Below are 8,115 nucleotides of genomic sequence, written 5' to 3'. Positions count from 1 at the left end.
CTCAGATTAAGGAATATCTGCATAGATTACCAATTGAATATCCCTAACCCAAAAGTCTGAAATCCAAAGTGCTTCAAACTCGAAAACTCTGTGAATGTCATGGTGGTACTCAAAGTTTCAGATTTTAGAGCATTTTGAATTTTTAAATTAGGGATGCTCAACCTGTACTCCTACTGTTTGGAGTAGAAATACTCATGAAAAACCTTTAGAGAATGGAAGTGAACACCTTCTCCTGGAAGAAAGCCAGCTTCTCTAAGTGAGTTTGTTTCAGTGGTGGTAGCCATGATAATTCCACCACATGGTACCCAAGATGAACCAGTTGCCACATCTTCATATTGTGCAGTCCAAGCAGATCCATAGAACCATAGCAATATTGGTTCTTGTTGGTCTACTGAATAGCCAGCTTCACTGGTGGAGCCTGCACGTGGGCTGAGGGACACAGGCCAGTCATGTCCACAGTTCCCAATCTATCTGTCATATTACAAAGGGAATCCCCCAAGGACTTTTTCTCTGACGTCATGGGCTGCTGCAAAGTCTCTGACTCAATTTTCCCCTGGAAATGCCCTCTTGCTTTCCCTTTCAGCAAAGGGAAAAATCATCTGTAAGGCTGACTCCTATATGCTTAAGCCTTAATTTGGCTGCATCTTCAGTTGGTATGGCTTCGCTATTAAATGGTAATGTCTTCATGTTAATATCAAGCTGGACCTCCAAGTCAGAAGACAAGGTATGGGGCAAAATCATACAGTACTTAATGTACTGGGGGCCACCCAACATGTTCTCAAGTAAAAAGAGAACTTCTAGGAATTCAGGCTTTGAGCTCATATCCTTCCTTGCTAAATTCCAAAACTTTGCAGATGTCTCTTGCTGAAGGTAAGAACTAAGATGACTACCTGTATAATCTGGACACTCAAGAACAATGGTACCATCAAGAGTACACAGTTCCTTAATGAGTTCAAACTTACTTCTTACCTGAGCTAACCTAATCTGACAAACTCTGGACTCAAAGCAAAATCAATAAGCTCTATTGGAAAGTACTCAGAAAATGCCAGGCTCAGCAAGCAGGTGAGCAAATGTACTGGGTGTTGGTTGAACACCCAGTACATTTGCTTTCTGTGAATTTCATTTATCAAACTGGAATAAAATTCTTCTGTGTTGGGTGGCTAATAATTCAGAGTTCCAAATGACCACAGAATTTTGGCAACATCTTTACTTTGACAGTGCGCTATCCTAGGAGGCAAAGAAGCAACCACTGCATTCATTACTTGTTCATCCTGAATGTGTAAACTGAGCAAGCAAGAGTCAGGTGCATGACACCCTGAACCCCAAGGGATGGAATTCATTGAGGAGTAATCTCTCCAAAGTTCATAAAGTTTATGTGATCCATGTGAGTGAATCAGAACATTTTAAGAATATGCACTAAGGCATGACTACTCAGATGCTTCATGTAAGCACAGTCAAGTCTCCAGTTTCTGCATTACAAATTCAGAGAGACTACTACTTGACTTAAAGAACCCAAACAGATCGTACCAACCTCTTCTAAGTTGATCAAATCTATATACTTAAGGAACAATGATTCCAGTTTTTGCATCAGGTCCTGAGGTACCTGAGGATTTTCACCTATAATATAAATTAAGTAAATCAGTTGGAACAAGGATAGATCTTCCAGTGCAAATTAAGGTAACAAAAATTGTTTTTTTTAAATTGAGATACTCTGTGACCTAAGCAGTGGCAGAGATCAACCACCAAGAGAATCTGATCCAGACTCATCTCCCATACCTAATGACAAAACCTGGTTTCATACACATCTAACATTGCATGGGAGTGAGGAATTCCTAAAGCAACAAAGACTGATTATATCTGGGATATCAGACTTGTTTATTTTACATACTCAGTTGGCAGAGCGGAGCAAAGCTGGTACTAAACAGCAAAACAGGATGCTGCTCTGCAGGCAAAGAGCTCAGCTTACAGAAGTAATTAGCAATGGTTTGAGGTTGGAGGTTACTTTGGTGAACTATTGCTTTGTGCAAAATTAGTTCACCTTCTGAAACAGATAGGAGCTGACAAGTTTCAGATCTGTTATAGCTGTGAAGCTGATACTCTGGGCTTAGCTGTAGGAAAACTCAGGTGCCTTCAAAGGAAACAAAAATTTCTATATCCTTTTCATCAATTCTCACAGTCCTGGGTGAGTCCAATTGCAACTTGCTGGCTTTAGATGTAGATGCATTGCTGAATTACAAACCCAGAGGAGCACTGCTGATTGTGAAAACCCTCCGAGAAGAGGTAGCCCTACCAATTTTCTTAACTTTTCTGGAAGGATGGCAAGAACTACTATGCTTAGAAGGGGCCTGTCCCCTGTGCCATATACTGCTTCCCATATTCCAATATGCCACACTGTGTGTGGCACAATAGGCAAAAGGATTGCAAAATGCTTGATACTTCAAAGGTTTTAACAGCTTGAGAGTAACTGCCATTCTGATGTCAGTACTGATCTTTTTGGCAGTCAGAGCACAGTCCTTACAGGTTTGACCAGGCGATTTCTTGTTATATGGTGCTTGATTAGAGCTGGATGGGGAGATATTCCACAGAAACTGCCTGGAAATCTTTGGCATATCACAGGAGCTGTAGGTCACAAATGACTCAGCCCGAAGTGGTGCCAGATATATTGGGTTCTCCTTTTCACCCTGGAGATCAATGATGTGGTCCCTTGCCCAAGGTCAAAGAACTCCGGTGTGGCAAGGGTCGCCAAGGTTCTCTATAAAGGAGGTCCTTTGAGAGGCATCCACAGGGCCAACCAAGAAGCGCAGACCAGGGCCTGGGCTGACACAGCCCTGGGTGGACCTGAAGAGAAGGATGCACAGCTGTAAGGCAGAATGGTCACAGGCACATGAAGCATCCACCATGACATCTTCCTGGGCTGCTGCCACCACTCACCTGAGCCTGGCAAAGGTGGGCACTGCCACATCAGACTCCGTAATCCTCCAAATATTAATAGATTTTTTATTCAACAAAGTAAGTGTTGAAATGCAATCTCTAAGTCTCCCCTCAGGTTTGGGTTTGTAATCAAGACATTGATCCACAGTGATGCCACAGACCCTACAGAAATTCACACTAAGTATACATAGACAAAATAATCTATCTGTTTACTGTAGGCATCCCATTCTTGTTTTGCTTTTCATTTTAATACCTTTGAAATTGAGACACATCTAACATCAGACAATCAACATTATAATCTTAATACATTTTTCTGTTTAGTTCATTGTTTTCTTTTTTCCTGAAGAACTATTCTTCAATGGAGGAAATATCTTAAAAAATGAGTCAATTTAGAACCAAGAAAATCACTTATTCATCAATTCATTAAAATAAGACGTTATGGCAATAGAAATAACCAACTGTAATTATTTAGATGCTGTTTTTAAATATAAATTTAATATTAATGTCTATAATGTTAAGAAATACTTGTTATTGTAAGCTATGACTAAATTTGGGAAATTTAGATAACTAACCTTATGCACTGCGTTTAGGAATACGTTTAGAAGTATTTTAAACACAAGAAAGTGGGTCTACATTTTTTCTGCTATTTAACTAATATTCAACTTCATTAAAAATATTTTGATAATATTTCCTCAAAGGTTAGATTCAACACAGCTCTACTAACATATGTTTAATTCAGACATGGTCCTGTAGCCAGGGCCAGTAATATTTTGTTTTGCTTTTATTTCTATGCTCAGAACACCTTTGGTCTTGTAGAATTATTTTCCTTGATTTTATAAATTGACAAATGATTATAGAGAATTTCTATGTGTGAGGCATCAATCTAAATGTTTTTCATTAATTATGTCATTTAAAATATAGCATCTCTATTTTTCTTACCCCTCCCTTACAGAACCAAGGCAGAGGGAGTAGTGTCAGGGTCAATTAAGAGAAAATTAAAATTTCCTGCACATGTATCTTATTTCTTGACATATGTAGCAATTCCAGTTTTGACTGATATTTTCTCCAATTTAGTAATTTGCACAATATTCTTGAGAAGTTTCCCTTCCTTGACAAATTATGTCCCACTAATCTCCATTTTATCTTTTCAAATTGCTATGAGTCTCAGTAGACAGACCAATAAAAAGTTCTTCTCTGCATTCTCCACAGTCTAGTTCTTCCAAAGTGAATTTAGGATCAATCAAACAAATCTCATTTCACCCATTTTAAAACAAAGAAGTAAACAAAAGTAAATACAACAATGTATTGCATTACAACTGCTTCCTCTGGCTGTTATCCAGTTTTGTCTCACAACTTCAGTTAATAATATTTGTGTTGCATTCTTAAATTTCCAATGTTCATTATCTTTGTAAATTGTTTAAATCTGCCTTCTTTCTGCTGTATTTAACATGTATGCTAAGATTGTTTGCAAATTCCATGAGCATGTTGTATTCTATTTTTCTTTGCCCATCTGTAGCATTTACATTTGCAGGTCACTTTTTCTCTCCTAGAATTGTCTTCCGACCTTGTTCCCATGTTCACTGCTGTATTCCAAGGTGTCATCACTGCTTTCTGCAATGGCCTTTTAACTGGTCTCTCTTCCTTTACATGGAAGCACTGTCTTATCTCTTAAAATTGCCACACAGAGCTCTTTATGACACATGTCTTATAATGTCTCCTATCTGTCCAAGAAGCACTGGGATATATGTACCATTCTTAGTCTAAAACTAAGCAATTGTATGAGTTTTCTTTCTTGAAGATGATTATGCCAAAATATCCATTTCTAAAGTTTCTTCCAGCAACCTGCTACTGTCATTTATACACTGAGAGACAAAGTCTAATTTGTCTTTCAAACACATGGATTAGGTTTAGTGACTCACTTCTAATGAATAATAAGTAGTGAAAGAACACTAGATGGTTGTAAAGATGGACTATAAAAGGCAAAACAAAACAAAACAAAACAAACAAAAAAGACCAGCATCCACCCAGACAGATTCTAGTCACAGACCCAGCTGACGTCTCATGAGACAGTAAGCATCAGCTAGCTGCCAACAAGTGAGTATTGGGGACTTCTGAGGATTTTGAGTGCTGATGCTGAGTAAGGCAGAGGTGAATTACTCCTGCCAAGTCCTGTCCAAATTGCAGATTTCTGACAAGTGAATGTTTTCATTGTTTTAAATCACTAGGTTTTGGATTTTTATTTCTTATATAGACATGTACAAACAACAAATAAATCTTTTCTTAATCTTTAACTTAATCTTACATTCCATATTGCATATGTAGGTTGAATTATATTAAACTCTTTGCACTTTCCCATAGTTACCATATTTTTAAAGATTTGTGAACATTTGCAAATTGTATCTGGTTCTTTGTTGAACACTGCCTAATCATCCTACTATTTTTGGAGAAATCGCTACTACTTAAGATTTAATTCATGACACCACTTTTAAGTGCCTTCCCATAGCCTTCAGTTGGCAACAGAATTCCATTCCCTCTTTTACCTTAACATCAAGTATAACACATGTTAGATTAATACTGAAATGGATTAATGAACTATAAGTATATTTCATGCAATTAACATGTACAATGTAACAAAATATTATCAAAATGATGTAATTTATTTGTCACATTTTTAGGAAGTCAGCCTTATTAGCTACTAATAATTTCAGAAGTTATAATATAAACTGTCAGTAAAAACTGAAACATCATTAACTCTGCTCTATTTGCTTTTATCCTTTGGAGAAATATATTTGGATGATGATTCCATTCAGAATTTATAATCATATCATATCAGATACCTTGAAAGCAGCAACAACACTGACATTTTATTATTGCCTTCAAATTCCATTAAAAGTAAACTATTTTCTTGCAGCTTTTTGATGTGTAGAAATGTTCTCATAGATTTGAGTAATGAATACAGATCTTGCTTTGTAAACCTAATCTCCTCACAGCTCATCTCTTCTGTCTGTGCTCTCATTATCTCTCCTCTGAACTCCACCTCTTCTATCTCCTTCTCTTCTCTTCCCCATGCATGAATATGATTTCTCTAATTATATTCTCTCATGACCTTGACACTTTCTTTCTTCTCTTCCCTAGGAGTTCATACCCTCTGGGTATACGTGTGGCAAATTGTTATGCTTCCTTTAATCATGATGGATAAATCACAGGAGTTCTGGGGAAAGCTCCATGTCTCTCACATTCACAAATGATCTATGAATTTAAAATTAATTGATACTATATTTCAGTGGTACTTTTGTCATTTTGCTCAGGGTAAAAATATATTGGTTGTGTGATCCTATTTGCATGATTCTATTTTACTTTGGAGTTTACAGAATAATTGCATAGTTTATGGACTCATCATTACATATAAATTTCAAAATTTAAATTTCATACTACAGAATGGCGAATTTTGGAAAGGAACAATAGATTGTTGAGTCAAAACCTATGCAATGTGAAATTAGATTTGTTCCCAACATGACTTTTTTATAAATAGCTTATTTATTTATTTAGGAAATGCCAGGGACCAAACTGAGTGCCTTGTTCATGCTAGGAAAGCACTGTACCACTGAGTCACAACAAGCCCATAACAGGACATTTTTAATAAAATATATATTTTTAAATTTGTACCATTGCTTTTATTATAGGCCAAATGCTTAAGAATGTAGGCTATGTTTCAAGCACACTTGTAGTTCAAGAGTATTTTAATATAATTTAATTCGGCTTCTAGACCCTGGATAACTGTCCCTTTTTATTGTTATAGTTAGTTATACAGGACAGTAGAATACATTTTGACACATTGTACACAAATGGAGCACAATTTCACATTCCTCTGACTGTACATGGTGCAGAGTCACACCGGTGGCATGGTCATACAGGTATATAGTGTAATGTCTGCCTCATTTCACCATCCTTCCATCCTCCTCTCCCTTCACTCCCCTCACTCCACTCACTATCCCCTGCCCAATCCAAAGTTCCTTCATTCCTCCCTATCCCCCTCATTATGGATCAACATCCACATATCAGAGAAAACATTTGACCTTTGGTTGTTTGGGTTTGGCTTATTTCACTTATCATGGTATTCTCCAGCTCCATCCATAACCTGCAAATGCCATAATTACATTCTTATTTCAGTCTGAGTAATAGCCCATTGTGTATATATACCACATTTTCTTTATCCATTCTTCTGTTGAAGGGCACCTAGACTGGTTCCATAGCTTAGCTATTCTGAGTTGAATCACTATAAACAGTGGTGTGGCTGCAATACTGTAGTAGGCTGATTTTAAGCCCTTTTGGTATAGACCAAAGAGTTGGATAACTGGATCAAATGGTAGTTCCATTCCAAGTCTTCTGAGAAATCTTCATACTGCTTTCTATAGTGTTTGCACCAATTCGCAGTCCCATGAGCAATGTATGAGTGTAGCTCTTCCCCACATTCTTGCCAACATTTATTGTTGCTTGTATCCTTGATAACTGCCATTCTGACTGGAGTGAGATGAAGTCTTGCTTATTTCTTAAATGTGAATTGTTAAAGAAAATTATGATAACACTAAGTTATTTTTCTGAAAATCAAAAGTACACAAATCCAGATATGGGTTGCATAATAAAGCAACAGTTAATGCATAGCTATATAATTAGCTGAATGTTCAAGAACCTTGAAAATACTATTAGATAGATTTCTCAGCAGATAAAAGTATAATTCCCCAAATAAATAAAAAAAAGAAAATTGAGTATTTATTATTTCTCTTATTTCTTTTCAAGGATGTAGCTAAAGTGAGTTAAATGTTTTATTTTAGCAATAATGCTGGGACACCAAAATTATACTATGTTTTCAATGTTGTCTTCATTATGTGTGTTGTATAAATCACTTCCTTAAAATATGTGAAATGTTCATTACAGTAAAGCCAAACTTTCAAAACCTGCACTGAGCAGTTAGTTTAGTGGGTTTTTGGTTTGTTTGGGTTTTTTTTGTTTCATTTTTGTTTTTACATTTGCTCCTTTCTATTGTACTCCAGTCTATTCCACACAAAATTTGTAGTCTTATTTGTTATCAGGTCACCTTACATTAGAGCTTAAATTTACATTTAAATTCAGTATTGAATAAAATATTTCAGAGTACAAAATGATTAAGGCTGGTATTATGTTTTA

The 8,115-nt window shown here is 36.4% G+C and overlaps 1 pseudogene; it reads right to left on the bottom strand.

Annotated features, from left to right (window-relative positions):
- Window positions 1-205: 205 nt before the first annotated feature.
- On the bottom strand, window positions 206-2,608 carry LOC124974903 (FAST kinase domain-containing protein 5, mitochondrial-like; annotated as a pseudogene).
- Between the last annotated feature and the right edge of the window lie 5,507 nt (window positions 2,609-8,115).

This window comes from Sciurus carolinensis, unplaced genomic scaffold (genome assembly GCF_902686445.1).
Source record: "Sciurus carolinensis unplaced genomic scaffold, mSciCar1.2, whole genome shotgun sequence".
Taxonomy (NCBI): domain Eukaryota; kingdom Metazoa; phylum Chordata; class Mammalia; order Rodentia; family Sciuridae; genus Sciurus; species Sciurus carolinensis.
This window is presented reverse-complemented; position numbering and strand designations above follow the sequence as displayed.